Below are 18,317 nucleotides of genomic sequence, written 5' to 3'. Positions count from 1 at the left end.
AAAACACAAAGTCCTAATTAATTGTCAATAGTGTGCTAAATTTCATTGTTTTAAAAAGGTCCTATGGTTCTTTTCCTCATAAAATTTTATAATGTTTTAATTAATCTGTGTAACGAAATAATAACAATGACTTTTTCATTGCCATCCCATGTAGATTTCCAGAGGGGTAATAATGTTTGTAAAACAGTCAACATTTATAAAATAGAAAATTACAAGTTTTTCCATTCTTAAATACAATAAATCTACTTATATGTCAGACTATAATTTACAAACTCTCTGCTACTTCCCTTCTGTATTTATTCACCCCAAGGAGTGAAATATCCATTGATATCTTATATTTATGATATCCTTACTCTACTTTCTATTTAAATTTTTCTATTTAAACCGGTTTTAATTCCAATGAAATCTTTTCACATGTATCCAATAAGATTTATATTACATTAAAACAACCCCTGCAATATTTTTTGTTAAGAAAAACAAAGTTTCCATTCAATTAAAATATCGAGGTTAAGACAAAACAATCCGCTGTACAAGACATACTGAAAAATGGATGCTCGTACAAGGGCATCATTAAGGCCCTCAAAATGAACCGTAAACTCATTTAGAAGACGAAATCAATTCTTTGAAGAGACTAGGAAGACTTCTGGGAAGGAAACCCAGGAAGAAAAAAGAATGTGAGGACCCCTAGACTAACCAAAGCCATCAAAGAGAACATCAGGAGATCTCCAGCCCAATCCATGAGCAAGATGTGAAGGGAATACAACATGTTCAAGGAAACTGTAAGAAAAATTGTCAGGAAGGAAATTGGTATGAAACCTTTCAAACATACGAGAGAACAGATCTTGTCTGAGGCTACAAAGATTAAGAAGATAGAATAATGCAAAATCTGATCTAAATGGCACGCAGCTTCCCCTGAAGTTGTGTTTATCTTCTCTTATGAAAAACTAGGCATGTGTGCCAGCTGCAATTGTGCCTTGGAGAGGTTCAGGGCTTTTTTTCGGGCAAAAAGCGGCTATATTTAATAAAATATTAGTGATATTATTTCCAACTAATATTCACAATTAAATGTTTAGAAAATCAATATTCTGAAATTTTAACTGTAAAGACTATATATCATTGGTTCTCTAATGCATCAAGACCTTGAACATCCTTCAATAAAATATATATGGGAGATTTTACTTTGTTAGTTTCTGAGTATCTAACAAATTTTTGAAGTAATTATTGAGGTTTTTATGAATGTTTTGATACGGTAATATTTATCTACTTTTAGCGAAAAAATGGCGGCAAAAGGAAGAAAGAAAAGACGTAGCCAGAAGGGAGAAGAAATGGCAGATTATTTTAAGATGATCCATCACAAATTTAATATATAATAAGCACGTTAGTTGAAAATAATATGATCTCTTGGTATGCTCAAGTAAGAAACCAAAAATCAATATGGTCCCCCTGACAACTTTAAGAATATTTGGGGGAAAAGTAGCTTAGCCGTTAGGGCATTTCATTAAATTAGTTCCGAGTAGCTATATTTCTAGAAAACAAATATAAACCTTACACCAGGTCTAGCAATAATATAGTGAGGAATTACTTAAATGTCGACCCTCCCTTCAACTCTGCGTCTAACAAGAACTTGAACGTAATTTTAAGGGCTTAAAAAATTCTTAGTATTACTTTTAGTATTTCACGCAAAAATGATTACTTTATAGTTGGATATTTTCTTTGTAGGAATAATGATAAAAGAATTCGAAAAAAAAAAAAAAAATATTTTCAGGTTCCAGCTACAAAAAGTCACTCCTTCTCCAATTATCTTATTTTTTAATCTACACAAATCCCTTCTCCAGCAGTATCAACTATCATTTGACATGATGGTTTACACAGGGGAAAAATTATGGGGGGGCGAGAAGTGGAGAAGTGTACAAATGAATTGAATTCAAGCCAAAAAGGAATTTAACTTTGAGGCCCAAATCCAAAACTGATCTCAGTTTTTTTCCTCAGGCATCTGAATTCTGAAATATATGGGATTAATGTCATTTGAGACTATTCTCGTTCTTTGTAATTTTTTACCCATAAAACAATCCACAAATTACTACAAGTAGGAATATTAAAACCTTTGTAAAAATGTTTTTTATGATTTAAAATTGTTTTATTGAAGTTGTCTCTTGTTCTGAACTCAATATATTTCAATTTTTAGGCTGAAAAATGACACTTTTCCGAAGTCCCTTATAACTTATTCACAATACATAGTCATGAGGAATATTAAAGAAATATATTCAATGTATTATTTTAATATGCTTATTCAAAGAATTTTGTTTAATTCTGTTGTGATCCCATTTTTTTACTAGCAAATAGTCACCATTATCATTAACTTTTTTCTCATTTCAATGCCAATTTCATGATGTCATATATTGTAAAAGGAAGATCGAGGTAAACGAAGGAAGATACTTTTAATTTGATCGTTCATCTCAAGAGGTGGTTGAATTTACAATACAAAAACCACAAGGGAGGATGGGAGAGAATTCATCCGTAGAAAACTACCTAACTTCCTAAAGGATTAGAGTGCAATCAAAACAAATAAAAGAGGAGACCCTGGAGAATACACCGATTTTATATTCATCTTTTTTCAAATTTTGATTACAAATAGGGCGGAAAAGTTGCCTTAGTGTATGAAAATAAGGTGTAGAAAATTTCATTACTCTACAATTTCATTTTCAGATGGTATATTGTGTTTAAACTTTTTAAAAACATGATAATTTTCTCATATTTTGCCTATATTTTTCGATATACAAATATATCAGATTTTTTTAATATACAATGTTTAGATGTTAGTACAAGCTACCTATAATATTTTCTAAACTTTTTTATAAAATGATAGTTTATCCTGCAAGAAGGGAAACATCATATCAATTTCTTATTACTGCCGTAAAACCCGTACCTGCTTTAATGCATTTCAATGATCAATTTAAATAGTAATTCATTAAAAAGTTAATTTACTTACAGTCACTCGTAAAATTTGAATAGAAAGTATTACATTTTTGAATGATATAAACTTCTTTTGATAGTTAGCAAAAATGATTATGTCCTTCTTCACATTAAGTATGCTTGTATATTGATCATGGAGGTAGTCCATATTTTGAAATATTCCTGTTTCAAAGACGATAGGTATCGACGATGATTCCCATATAACAATAAGTTTCAAAATAAGTGCTTTAGAAATGAGTTTATAAGAAGAGTCCTTCGACGTTGTATTTAGTTGCATTCGATACCACAACCATAACTTCTTAAAACATCCCCTATGGTTGGAGGCACATTTGATGGCAAATTTTTCGGCTGACCTGTAAATGGACAAGTAGTTTTACCTCTTTTAAGGTGATGCTTTTTTATCTGACATTGTAACAATTAACACTTTTAAAATTTACTGAAGGTCAGTTTAGAATTGAGAATAAACGTAGATTTCGTAGTTTAGTAATATTGTATTGAAATAGTAGTTATTATATTACTTCTATTAAAAAATAGCCAAAGTTATTCATTGAAATGATAAAATGCCAATATATATATTATGTAAACGACAAAAGATTCACAAGAAATTGTATTCCTGTTCTTTTGGAAACGAAGTATAAGTATAGAACAACTTATTACTTTGTTTATTTATAAAAAGAATGAATTATTGAAATAGCCATGACGTATCAAGAGAGAAGAAGGAATCAACAGCTGACAAAAAAATTAATAGGGTATATTGTCTTAGCGAAGTATTGCCGTGAATAATCTCACTTATGTAATGACTAATGAGTTCTGACATAGACAAAACAGGTCATATTAATAAATATATAATAAAAGAAAACTAAACATATCCCCTAGACCTTGGATTGGGTGAAGCGCTAATCATTTCATGTTCTTTAGACTGTAGGGATGATGGATTATTCATATTGCAAAATACTCTAGAATGAATGAACATGTATAACATCAGATTAGGCAAAAATGAGTTGTTTCCACTTTGTTATGTGCCAAGATGTGTCCGAAGAAGAGGTGGTTGGATTTGGTGAAGGCAATCACTGTGAGGATTTGAGGCAGCACTCAAAAGTTGGCTCGTAGGAGATAACAAAGAACTCAGAGACGTAAGGAATAAAAGCTAATTATAATTGATAACGGGTAATTCAGTAAATACTACTTCTTCCATTTGAATTGCTGTCGTATTTGTTTATTTTTCTTTTCCCAGGACAAGTAATCCCGCGACAATCTTTCCCAACTAGAGCAACATATCTACGTGCACTATTTTTGTAAATTATTTTTTTCCAAGGTTGATATATGTTGTCAACTTTTCAAGAAATGAGATCAACAGTAACGATTATCATATAATAAATAAATAAATATTAAAAAACTTGAAAAAATAAAAAATATGAAACCTACATTAATAAAAAAAGTATAAAATATTGTACTTATCTTGAAATAAGTAAAAAAATATTTTTTTATGTACAATTTAATTTTGTATGTTTTTTCTTTCATTTTATATTATTACAGTTTTTCCATTCATTACTTTGCCAAACATGATCCCACTTTTCTGTAAGAAAAATTTATGATAAATACAATGAGCATTTTCCCTTCTAAGAAGTTTGGTTTGTTACCGAAACAATAACCATATTTTTATTTATTACTATAAAGACTAAGTATTCCATCTCCATGTACTGAGTAGTGAAGGTAGCAAATAAAGATTAATAGTTTCCTAAATATATAATCTTTTTTGAAGGATATGGTTTTTTTCCAATTGTGTCTTTGTAGATTCCTTACAAAATACACTAATTTATATATAACATATCTGATGATGCAGAAAGGCAACCCAATTCTATGACATATTTGAAGGAATTCAGTGTTGGAGGTTTTTTAGAAATCGCTGAATTAAAAAGTGTTTTCACTTTATTTTGACAATAAAGTTATCATGAATAGGATTATCCGATTTAGATCAAATATTTGCCTTTTTTTTTTGGATAATTTTTGTCCATTTTGAAGGAAATATCATAGTTCTACGATAAAGATGTCTTCGTCCCTATTGGTAAAAAACTTGATCACCTCATTTTCACAAGGCTCTAATTAGGCCAGTTTCTTTCCATCAAGAAGATTTTGCAAATGGATGAAAAGGTAAGAATTGCTTTGTACCAGGGGCTGGACTAGTCGGTAAGTGCTTTAAAACTTACCATCCAACCTGTCCGAGCTTCTTGTGTGTCATTTAAGATGTGTGTGGCCTGGTTTTATCTTCATGGAATAACAACACCCTTTCTATTGGCCAATTCCGGTCACTTCTGGTCGATGGCTTGCTTCAATCTAGTCATTTATTAACAATACAAGTTCGAATTGAGTGTTTTGCCCGGTGTGAGGGGCTCATAGTTGATAATTCCTTACCCTTTTCCACCAAACACAAAGCATAACCTTCTTTGCTGTTAATTCAGGCTAGGCAGTGGTTTGAGCCGCTTCACTGTGCATTGAAAACATTCTTTTTCGGGGTTTTTTCTCGTACGTGTCCCATTTTTAATCACCAGTCACCAAACATTTCAAAAATGGATCAGCAAAGAGTCAAAACATCAATTCAAAAGGTTATTTTGCGTCAATTCATGTGGCATACATACATTGAGTTTTTTCTTAAAACCAGCCTTATGCAAATGTTGCCCAACGGGTTTGAATAATTTTCAGTTCCTGGGTAATAGAATACGTGTTCTCATGCCGGTCCAACGAGACAATTTCCATTATTTTATCGATATCTTCGATGATTGACCTACCAAACTCTGCCTCATCTTCTAAATCATTGGAACCACCGTTTCGCTCTTGCATTATATACTACATTGGTTCAATAAACAGGACAAATTTGTTTAGGAGCCTACTCTGAAAAGTCACCTTGGTCGTAGTGATACTGGCGAACGTATCGAATTTTCTCTTTCTATACTTTCATTTTAGAACGTTGTGACATACATCTGGCTTCACTTAACACAAACCTATACATAAATATTTTTTTATATGTACGCATAACATTTAAGCATAATTTAAGCATTTTTTCTTATGCAATTTATTAATTTTGAGATATAGCTCACTAAAGATATCAAGCGAAACACGCTCAGAACTTTTTCCTATAACAATCATTTATGAATATAATTAATAGGAAAATATTTACCTATATTACATAATTGGTTGGGGAGCAAGTAATTTTGAAATTTTGCTTTATTTTAATGCTTTATAAGAACTGTTACAGTCTTCTAATATAGACCAAGTATGCCCTTTTCTGTTTGATAACTTGTTACCAAAGAGAATCTAACTTCATAATGCCCTTCTCGTAGAAGCCCTTTCCCCTATTGACAAAACACTTGAACATCCAATTTTCACAGGCGTATATTGAGGCCAAATATTTACCCCATAGTATATTGTACATTAAAAAAAACCTATTTAGGTATAATGGTTTCTTCAAAAATATGAGTTAGTATGCATATATAATAAGCAATAGTCAGCTATTCAATCCTTTACATTACCCAACAAACTAATATCAATGTACATAGCCAAAATACTAGCTAGTTACTACAAATTTTTTAACAAGATATAATTGGATTTAAATCAAACATTAATGACAAGGAACAAGAGAAGAAAAATCAACAGATTAAAAAAAATAACTATTGATTATATTTCGTGGATAACATTTTGAATTTTTTCTTACACGTTGTTTAACTAAACTTAATGGATATCTTATTAAGTTGTGAATATTGTTGCAAAAAAAAAAAAAATCCTGATGGAGGGTCTAAAGTTTGTAAACATTTCAAATAAATTAAAATGCAAATGGGTTGCTTAAGATTAAGATTCACACATGCGACAAAAAGAGAAAAACACTTTTGCAGAACTGGTACCTATTTTAATAATAATAAGTCCAATTTAAAAAATTATGAAGCTTCAAGTCATAAATTAAGTTCGTTATGAGGGTCACTTGAAAAGTCCATGCAAAGTTCAAGCGATGGGACTACTGCCTGTATCGAATCTATGTTTAGTTAGTAGCATCTTTTGGAAGACAACACAATAAACTTCAGCTATATCGATATATTTCTTTCGGTTTGGCATTCGTTAGAATAAAGGAAATGGTCGGAAAGATCATGGAGATTCTCTTTTGGATTTGCAAGGAATACTCCTCAAGAAAAACACCCACCATTGGCAAACAAAACAACGATAATGCTCCAGATCACACCTTAGCAGTTGTACATATTTGTAAAATTAATGGAAATAAGGTTCCAATTCAAGATGCTCACGGCACTAGCAATCTCATGCACCTTCACTCTTCTTTCATCCATCACTATATTTTATCAATCTCAACAGGGCGTCCAGAACGTTCTACGTCACTTGTGACCATATGGTCACTCCAAAAAATTTGAAACCCCTTATAAACTGTTTTAATACAGGCTCAGAGTCTCCATAATGTTTATCAGGCTTCTTTTTGGCCCCTGTGGCGTTATGCCTTTCATAAAGAAATGTTTTATAAACGCAGGAAATTCTTTTTTGTCCATTTTTTGAAAGTCACTCCACTTCCTCCATTCAAACGAATACAAGAGAGAAAGAAATACACCCATCTGGCGGAAAATTTATGTGGTTGCTTCCAAAAGATGCTACTAACTTAACATAATCTCGATAGTACCAGTAGTGCCATCTCTCGGGCTTTGTGTGGACTTTTAAAATTACTCTCAAATTACATTCCTAATAAATGTTTTTTCTAACACTTCTAAGGTAAATGCAACAACAATAATGAACTTGTATCTAGTGATGAGTATGTCTTAATTTAAGCTACTACGCCTCCACTTCAGTTTTATTCGGATCCATTTAAGTCCTGCATATTTAATTCGATCCTTCATGATATCACACAGCTTTAGTTGTTCTTTGTTTAATCCATTCTAGTACTGACAGTACTAAGGACTGACTGTCTTCAAGAACGATCTCAAACATCCATAGGACCGGTTCTAGGACTGTGTTGAATAAGAACGAATTAATAATGACCGACATAACACTAATTGACCCTACTAACTATGTAGCTTCTGTTTTTCTTATCATTATTTTACCTTTTTATCAGGAAAACAAAAATGGCATGTCATAATGGTCCTTGATATGTCCATGAACCTTTCTGTTCACCAACTGAAAACCACTTTTAATGATTGCTAATTCATGTGAAGGAAAAAAAAATCAAAAGTTGAAATGAAAATCTAAAAAATATATTTGCGTATTGATTTTGTATAGACATCTACGGGGAATGACCTAGAAAAGCTATAACAGGAACGCAGCCATGATTACTTACATAAAACAGTCAAGCATATTTTTTACTATATATATGTAAATATATCTTTTTAAGAGTTAAATAGATGTATTCATTTTAAACAATACATTTATAAAACAATTGAAATATTATAATCATGTTCGGATTTGGAAAAAAAAAAAAAAAAAAACAAAAGAAGAAGGAACGTCAACGGTATGTTTTATTGATATGAGGTCAACGGCTCAAGTATAAAAAACAAAAAATAACTTACAAATCCAGAGGTCGGATAAATAAATCATATCGTAAATAAAGGAATGAGGGTTAATAAACATTCTAAATTTTTTTGTATTTTTATCTCCCATCGATGAATGAGGAATCGAGGATTATTATTGCCTTAGAGACGTAATCATGAAGACACGAAGGGAACTCTTGGTTACTTTGCTTCACTATGTATATTATTCATCGTATTTTGGAGATGAGCCACTCAATCTACCGCCTATCTTTATATCGTAAGGATATTACAATAAGCCAATCCAGGGGACTCAATCTCATATGAAAGTTTCTCCAGACTTCTTCCTCCATCATCCAACAGATCGGGGTAATTTTTAAACATTCGTAGAATAATTAAAAAGAGGTCTCCAATTCTTTTTGGCAAAAATAACCATTTATCTCCTTAGGATCTACCCGAGACTTGTTGATAAAAATGCAAGACGTCCCCATTCTGTACCTCAGCCATTTTTGACGTGTGCCAGTGAATGGGTTCTTCAAAATGATGTTAGGATCTGCATGTCGCATGCCATCGCTAATACCAAGCCGTTCAAATAATTATATACACTTTTTAAAATAGATTTTTACCCATAACTAGAGATAGGATTTGAATAAGAGCGCAGGGAAAAGGCAGGAACGAGATATGCAGGGTGTCCACGATAAATTGGAACTACTTTAAACTTCATCCAGATCCATCATGTGGATATTTGGGGTTAAATCATACTAATATAAAAGTTTGCGTGAACAATACACTATAACTTCCACCACAATTGTTTTGACAACAAACAATAGTCATCATGGAACAAGCAAGGAGAGATGCCATCCTCGAATTGGCTCGCGCGGGACACAAGCCCTCTGCTATCTACAAGCTTCTTAACTACCCCAAGACCACGGTGTACCGGGTCTTCAATGCCTGGGAGGTCGAAGGGAAGGTCTGCCGCAAGGCCCACAACATGAGAAGTGCCCGAATCCGCACTCCCCCTTCCTTGAAGGCCTCCGGAAGTCCATCAAGGCTTCGCTGGGAACTTCCTTGTCCAGGTTGGCCAAGAACCGTGGAGTCAGCAAGCAGCTGGTATCCAAGGCTGTGAATGAGGACCTCGGGTACAAGTAATACTGAATAGCCAAACAACACATCCTCACGGCATCCATGAAGGCCACCAGGCTCACCAACGGTAAGCGTCTCCTCAATGACCTGAAGAACCATGGAGGAAGAATCATCTTCTTCTCCGACGGGAAGAACTAGACTGTCGATAGAAGCTACAACGTCCAGAACGACAGGTGGCTTTCCAAGGAGAGAGAAGAGGTCTCTACGGTCTTCACCACAAAGTTCCCGGCCTCCGTGATGACCCTGGGTGTCATCTGCAGCACCAGTGAGGTGATGCCTCCTTTCTTCTTTAATCCCCAGGAAAGGGTTAACGTGATAAGTTACTGCGAATTCATAGAGGAGTTTGTCATCCCCTGGATGAAGGATATGGCAGCTGGGAGTGAGTTCATATTCCAACAACACTCAGCGCCCGCACACATCGCCATAAGGACCACTAACCTTTTCAACTCCCACGACATCACTTTCTGGGATTGCAACACCTGGCCCTCCAACTCACCCGACCTCAATCCGTGTGATTACTACTGGTAGGGGAAGTTGGAGAGGGAGGTGTGCAAGGTCAGCCACAAGAGCATCGCGGCCCTGAAGGGCTCCATTACGAGGGAGTGGAATGCTGTCGATTCCGTGGAAGTCATCAGGGCATGCAAATCCTTTAGGGGCAGGATGGAGAAGATGGTGGCTGCTGAGGGAGGACATGTTGAATAAATTTATTGTTTAATATCCTGTCTAACTTTTTCATATTAACAAATACACTCCAAATTCCATTTTTATGAAGTAGGTTGAATTTTAAGATAGTTCCAATTTATCGCGGACGTATGTGTATGGTGTCACTTTATTAAGACCCTTGTTAATATCATCTACTTATTATTTGGTTTTTGGTCTAAAAAATGAACTACTGCTTTTAAGAGAATAACTTTCTACAATTAAAATAGCTTTAGTGTTGAAAATATTTAATTACAATATTTAAATTCAGATATATATTTATTGATTATTTTCATTTTTAATTGAATTTACACCAAAAATAGGGAAGGATTCTTTTATTAGAAGGAGACAAAATAATTTAAAAAAAAGTTTTACGTCATCCCTTCCGAACAATTCCGGATCTTCGACCAATATATTTGTTTTAATTGTTATTTTGCACTTTCTCACAGAGATCATGTTTTATTTCTTTTTAGGGACGGAGGTACAAATCTGGCTAGGTATTGTGGTACAATGCACTATGGGCTACCAATTTGGACTCAATAGATTCCTGTAAAAATTTAATGTCCCAATGTTTTGTGCAATAGAGACAAGTGTTTTTACGAAAAGAGCATTATGAATTTAGATTCTGGTTGGCAACAAATTATCAAACAGAAGAAGACATAATTTGGCTTGATTTGGACGATTGTAACAGTTCGTATAAAGCATTGAAATAAAGTGAAAAACACATTGTTTATTCTTCTCCATCCTATTAAATAATTACACCTTACATATTCCATCTTTTTTTTGTCTGTTTGTTTGTTTTTTACTTTCTCTCATATTAATTAACATAATGGACCAAGCACACTTCTTTTGTATTGTTTTTTGAACGTGTTTTTATGCATTGATATATCTTTAAACAAATAATTGAGATTTTTGGTAGAAAAAAATAAATATATATTCTAATGGTAGATTGTAAACAGTTGCAACTTTTTTTTAACATTGTTAATCTACTTCATATTTGTTTGTCGTAGACACGCCAAATTTTCACAACAAACTTAAATATGTTTGCTATTGTTTAAATATATTAAATAGTTTTATCCAGAAACAACACTTGAATGTAACTTATTAAATTTAGTAACTGACCCTCATAGCCTGGGACATTATTGTAAAGTTTATTTTCTTAGGTTTTAACTCAAATTTGATATTTTTTTAAAGGAAATACTAACTATTCTTTTTAAGGGGTTGGATTATAAACTTTAAAGGTATTATAAAGATTAAGATATAATAATATTCATAGTATAAATCAATAATTAGTATTATATAATTAATGATGTATCGGATAAATTTACATTCAAAACTCCTCAGCTTTGACTAAGAAAACACTTTTCTGGTAGATCAAAAGAATATACAATACTAGGGAACATTTTGGCACTTGTTGCAACTGTCCCATTAGAACTGAGAGTTACTATGTTACAAATTTTTCTATTCACTTAGTGTGTTTTGAATTTGTAAGCATTTTTTCTTTGACTTTTTTTTTTGTCAAGATCTGACCCTTCCTCATCTCGTATGCGGAGTAACAAAGGTTTTTGTGAATCCAGACCCGTATCAGTTACTCGGAACGGACAACTTCTCGAGCAATTTCTCTAATGGACTTCCCTAGACCCCTTTGAGGATTATCTAGATTTTGTCTACAAATTCTAGTGTCCAGACGTAGACACTTGAACTTTTGACCTCAGCAAGCATTGCTATTACCTCAAAATCCCTTTAAGGGAACTCAAATTTCCTTCTAATTTTGGGATCAAACGTTTGAATGAATTCCGGAGTTCGAGTTACTTTTATGTTGTCGCTCCCGGGGAGGATTTCCAGGAAGGCTCCGTACCTTTTCTGAATATTTGGGACAAGAAATTCCCCATTGATTCTATTTTCGTTTTGATTTGGTACTGTTTTGAGCAAGCAAACTAGCAGCAAAAAATAAGCTGTCTATGTTTACTCAAAAGAGTGAGTCAATATGGCAGTATAGATAGTTTGTGCACCTTGCATAGCTTATGCATATTTTAAAGAGTATGACATTTAATATGTAATTGTTAAACATTAAAAGGAATTTAGAATGTCAAATGTATTACCTTTAGATGTTATCAGGCAATAATTCATAACATAATAGATACGGAAAATACAAAACAAAATAATGCATGATTCCTTCATCAGTTATAATCAGGATCCCTTAGACCCTAGTTTGATGCTACAATTTCGTAGATTCATAGTAGTTGAGGAAAATTTTTGTCATTATTTTTTTGCATTACATGTTTAGTGGCTGTTTTTTTCGGTCCTTATTTGAAATTAATATATATTTTCACATTTAAAAAAAACAAAACAGACAGAAACACTTACAAAAAGAAACACACAGATGCAACAATTAACAATCACATTATTCCCTGTGTCATAATGAAATTTTACGGAAAAGTACTAGGTATTATAATAGTTTAAAACATTTGTATACAGCTTTCCGTATAAAACTCCTCCTGTGTAATTCTCGTTCCTGTGCTTTTGTAAGGACGACAGTATGAACTGTTTAACTGTCTGTCCCTCTAAAAAATAATCACTTTGGAGTTTATCTAAGAGTTATCTAGAACCAAAACAACGTCTCTATATATTATACTTAAAAGAAGACATTCCCACAAGAAATGATTATTCGTCTACATCATACAACAAAAAAGGCATTCTTCATGTTTTTCTTTATAAAATGTACCGGTAGTTGCATAAATACGTGGACTATTTGTGGCAAATAATTAAATGTGTGATAAAATTCGTATGACGTATCTTTTTGAGAATGATATAATAGAGAATTTATTCTGGTATAAAATTGAATATAATTACTGAATATAACTGCCATCAGCTGCAATGACACCCTCCAAGCGCCCGCAGAAGGCCTTGCACACATTGATGATGTAATGGTCTTCCATGGCTGCCCATTGCTCATTGACCCTGGCCTTCAATGAGTCCAAATTCAGGTGGCGGGTAGCACAGGCCTTCTTCTCAATTTGCCACCACACACTGTAGTCAAGGGGAGTCAAATCAGATGATTGAGGTGGCCAAATGTTTTTGTTCCAAAATGGCATGTTGGCAGCGAGCCAATCCTGAGTCATTCCAGAGGTATGGGCAGGTCTTTCAGATCTTTTTCCCCCTTGACAAGCTTCTGGACCTTGAACACAGTAGTCCAGGATAGTCCAGTGTCCTTGATTATCTCCTTGACAGACTTGCCGGTGCGGAGGAGAGTGGCAACCATATGACGTTTGGCCTCGTTATTCATCGTAAACGACTTTGTTTGATGCGAGTAAGAAAAACAAAAACAAAGCCAAAAAATTTACCGAGTTACTTGTGCTGCAATTTTTTATTTCCGGTCACGGAACCTCGAGATATAAGTGTTTAAAAATTAGTCCGCGTATTTATGCAACTACTGGTACATCTATTCCAGGGTACATGATAATTTAAGATAAGTAAATTATTTTCTGCCAAAATTTTAAAATTATTACGAATAGCTTTGATAATTTCGTGTTTTTTTCTTTTGATTATTCTTCCTTTTTAGGTAATTAATAAAAGGGTTCAGTGTAGGAGATTGAGTACACTTTGGTTAGCTATGATTTTAGTATCATTGTTGAATGTCAGAATTGGTCTTCCATTTTCATGAGAAATATAGAATAATAATGTTGTAATCCTATTGTGAATACAACGTTTGCAACTACATACATATCCATGGGCTCTAACCTCTGTTGGATATAAACACTACCTTTCCGATATCTCCCAATACCTTGGGATGAATGCTCTATAAATGATCTTCATGCCAAAGTTAAGACCTATACAATAGAGATTAAAGGATCTCTATAGAGCTGAAAAATTAACGACAAATTTAATGGAGTTGTCTAATCTTTTTGTAGATAAATTAAATTCTTTTAATTAATTAAAAGAATTTAATTTCGAACTCACAAATTATCATTAAAATATCACCTGGACCAGGAGTAACACCTAAAATATATTTAAAATGTGGTAAAATATAATTATTCTCTGTTGTTGCCTTTACAGGATTCCTCAGTTTAAATCAAATGTCATCCTGATTTATGTCAACCTTTTTTTTACCTATACATCACCAATGCAGTTACATTTTTCCAGTAGTCTTTAAAAAAAGGCCATTTTTTAAATAGTTTGTTGTACGTACATAAAACTTGCGTCTTCAGCATTAATTTCAAGACTAGAGCTTAAAAAGTATTTTTTTAAAGATTTTATCACGAGTTTAATAGAGTTTAAAGTTTGAAGTGGAGTACCAGTAAAAATTAGAGTCAAGTCATCTGCATAATAAAAGTTTATGATTTCAAACCAATGATTTTTTCATTATGATGGATATTTTGTATCATTAGGTCAATCCATAAAATGAAAAGTATTAAAAAAGAAGGATCTCCTTTGCACACGCCTCTTTTGTCATAAAAAACATTTATGTTTTTTATAATAAAACCATGTTCTTGTCTTCTATAGGATAACGCCAACTATTTGAATATTATAGTCTCCAAAAAACTTTTGGCAAAGACTCCAGATTATATATTTGTAACATGGGGTATCAAAAGCCTTACCAAAATCAATTGTTATTATCAATACAATATTATCATATTCTAATAGGGTTTTTATAGTAAAAGCCACACTGTACATTATTTTCCTTTAACAAATTCATACTGGGCATTATTTACTACTTTTGGTAAAACTACACTAAACCTATAAGCAAGAACGTAGGCGAAGATATTATATTGTATTTTCCATTGTTAAACAACGCAGGTTATCTATATCTCGATGATATTTTTGGGTTTTGGAGTTTAAACAATATTTCTGTCAGATGCAAAACTAAGAAAGTATACAGTTTATATAACTTTTTTTTTTAAACAAAGAAGAATTGGAGCAAATTGGTTTGAATATTTTTTTATAAAATTCAATTCAATGGGGGCCATGTACATTATTTAAGTCAGTGTTTTTGGCAATAGCCTTTTTTATTTCTTCAAGAGGCATTTGACATTCAATGACATTGTTGTCTTCTTCAAATACATTGAGGGAGCCATGCATTTTACTAAAATAGTCATATCAAAAGTCTGTAAGGTTAATTTCACATCTAGACATTTTTTCCTTTTTTTTTTTTACAAACAAAATAACCATACAACTTTCCATTACATCACAAATAATTTTCATAATTTTTGCCATCCGTTTTAAATATTGATATATTTTTTAAGTGTTTTTTTTTCTTTCTTTTATTCTCTCGTAGTACAACTTCTAATCTTGAGTGTAATTTGTCTTCAATGTTGTTAGGTTTTAGCCTTACTCAATAAAATAAGTCTTCTTCTCTTATTTTATACTGAGTTTCATTTTTTTTCTTGAATCCAAACTTCATCATAAGCAATGTTCTCCAAAGTATTTAACCAACTAATTATTTTTGTGATATTCACACTCCAGCTTTTGGGTATATTTTTTAAGCCTTTCCTCAAACTAAAAAAACAGTTTCTTTCATTGTTTATAATTCTCTCGATGCATTCAATTATATTCCCAATTTCAGTAATAACAAAAAGGTATTTTAATTGGATATAATTTAACTTCCATGATTGTTTATTTTTAATCTCCTTTGAAGAAGTGTCATTTTGGAGGAAAATGCCTTAATGTTATGATTGTTGTGTTTCTATCACCATGTATGACTTCAAATATTCTTTTAAGAAACCTTTTGATATAACAAGATCTATATGGGAGGATACAGGCCGAAAAAAACACATCTAAGGTTGATAAAGTATGCATGTAATTCCCCAAATGGCTACCTGTGTCGAAAAAATCCTAGAATGCAATAATATATTTGCAACTTTAGGTGCTTTAGGATAGTAGTTTTGCATACATGTAGTTGAATCCATACTGATTTTAAGCTAAACATTCAAATTTCCTGCTATTATAGGAGAAATCGACTATTATTGGAACTAAAAAAGTTCAGGATCATCACATATTCCTATAATTTCAACATGAGTGTCCCAAAATTTGCATTTTTTGTTATTAAGATCTTTGCACCAAAATTCTACAGATGGGGACATTTCATTTTTGATCATGATAGTGGCTTGTCCTTTTGGATTCACAAAGTCACTATTAAAAGATGAAAAAGATGATTAGCAATCCATTAAAACAAAATTATTTTTTAAGTTACACATGAGTATCCCATATTAAGGATGTCTAGGAATTTCAATAAACGAGACAAATAAAATATTTCCGTTGGAGACTTACTGGAGGGTTTATATTTCAATAGAATATCAAACATTCTTGTTTTTGAGGTTGAACCACTTCATTTTGGAGCTGGTGAGAGTTCTTTACCGATATGATCCAGACCTTGATCTTATCTATCTAAAGGAGATTTTCGCATTTTTAAAGGGATATTTGGTTTGTTATTTATTTACATTGGTTGTTTCACTTTTACAATGGTCTTGTGAGTTTAAACTAAATTTATCTATTCTTTTATAAATAACACGGATATTTGCGACTCCTTCGGTAGAGTCACAAATTCTGTCAATAGTTGAAGTGTAAATATTTTTATTCTACCATGTTTTGTCTCAGATGCTCAGATCCTTAGAAAAGCATTTTTCGGAGGGGGTGAGGGGCAGAGAATATATCAATTCGGTCATCTTTTGATTTATCTATAGTAGTAGGGTTTATCAAACTATTTCTACTATTTAAATTCGTAGTTTCTGGTTGTAAACACAGACTTGTTTCCTCCTTTCTAGATAAAAACAGATTTACACTTCACTATATAGAGCCTTTTGCCGGAAAAATTTTAAATTTACAAGATTTTCAGCCACAGGAATGATTAGTGAAATTTAAGATGGGTGAGCCATAACTTCAAAGGCATATTTTGAAGTTCTTCAAACGGGCTTATAATATTTAAACTTCCTTTTGGCATTTGTATCCTCAGGATTTTACTCAAGATAAAAAAACTTTAGTCAATTTTTTATTCACGTCCTTAACTTTACTTAATAAACCTTTTTTAAGACGGTTATTTAAAATGTATTTTTATGATCCAAATCAAAATCATATATATCTTTAATTTAATTTAACTTTCAGCCTCAGTGACAAAGCTTTTTTTTTTTTTTTAATGTTGAACTCTATTACATAGATCAACAGGAACATTTGTGCAGAAAGATGCATACCCGAAGCCATATCAAGACTAGGCATCAGCAATTTCATGATCAAGAATACCAAAATTTAAAGCAGTATCATCATCTGTTATTTGTTTCAAGTTTATATTATTAAATACAAGATTAGACTTCGATTCTGTAGTAACAATGACGAATTTTTCCCATCTGAAAAAAGAATTCAGATTAATCTTTTGGATTGCATCCTTAACAATGAGAATATTCTTTTATAAATTATTTTTCAATTGAATAAACAAAAAGACAAATTTATTTAGAAATAATAAAAAATTCTAATTTGATGACTAAAAGTCTGAACAGTACATTTTTATTCTGTCCTCATTTGATTTTATGAGGATTTGCTCGGAGATTTCCATTGAATGTCGTCCTTCTTTTGGAATTCCTTACTCACCAAGGATCTTTAACGAGTCGTATGATATCCATTGATGAATACTTATTGTGAATATGGGATCTTACTCTCCAGAGGGATTTCATTTCACACTTTTCCAGTTTTAAACATTTGAATCAATTCGTCTTGAAGCTTTGAGCCTCTGAAAAAATACCTATTTTCAAACTTAAACAAAACTTTATCGAGGATTTAGCAATATTCAGACATTTTAAACATAGTTTTAGAATTTTTAACCTTAGGCCTTCAAATTTATTTATGTACATTAATTATTCCTATCTTCAACATCAAAAGCTTAAAAAGGCTTTGAACCATAAAAATTACCGAAATAACAAAAAAAAAATATTGCCTCATTTTAAAGGGTAAGAGGCTAACACTAAAAAATGAAGAACATATTTGGAATCAGAAGGTCAAATTCTA

Source organism: Lepeophtheirus salmonis, chromosome 11 (assembly GCF_016086655.4).
Source record: "Lepeophtheirus salmonis chromosome 11, UVic_Lsal_1.4, whole genome shotgun sequence".
NCBI lineage: Eukaryota > Metazoa > Arthropoda > Copepoda > Siphonostomatoida > Caligidae > Lepeophtheirus > Lepeophtheirus salmonis.
Note: the sequence above shows the minus strand (reverse complement) of the source record.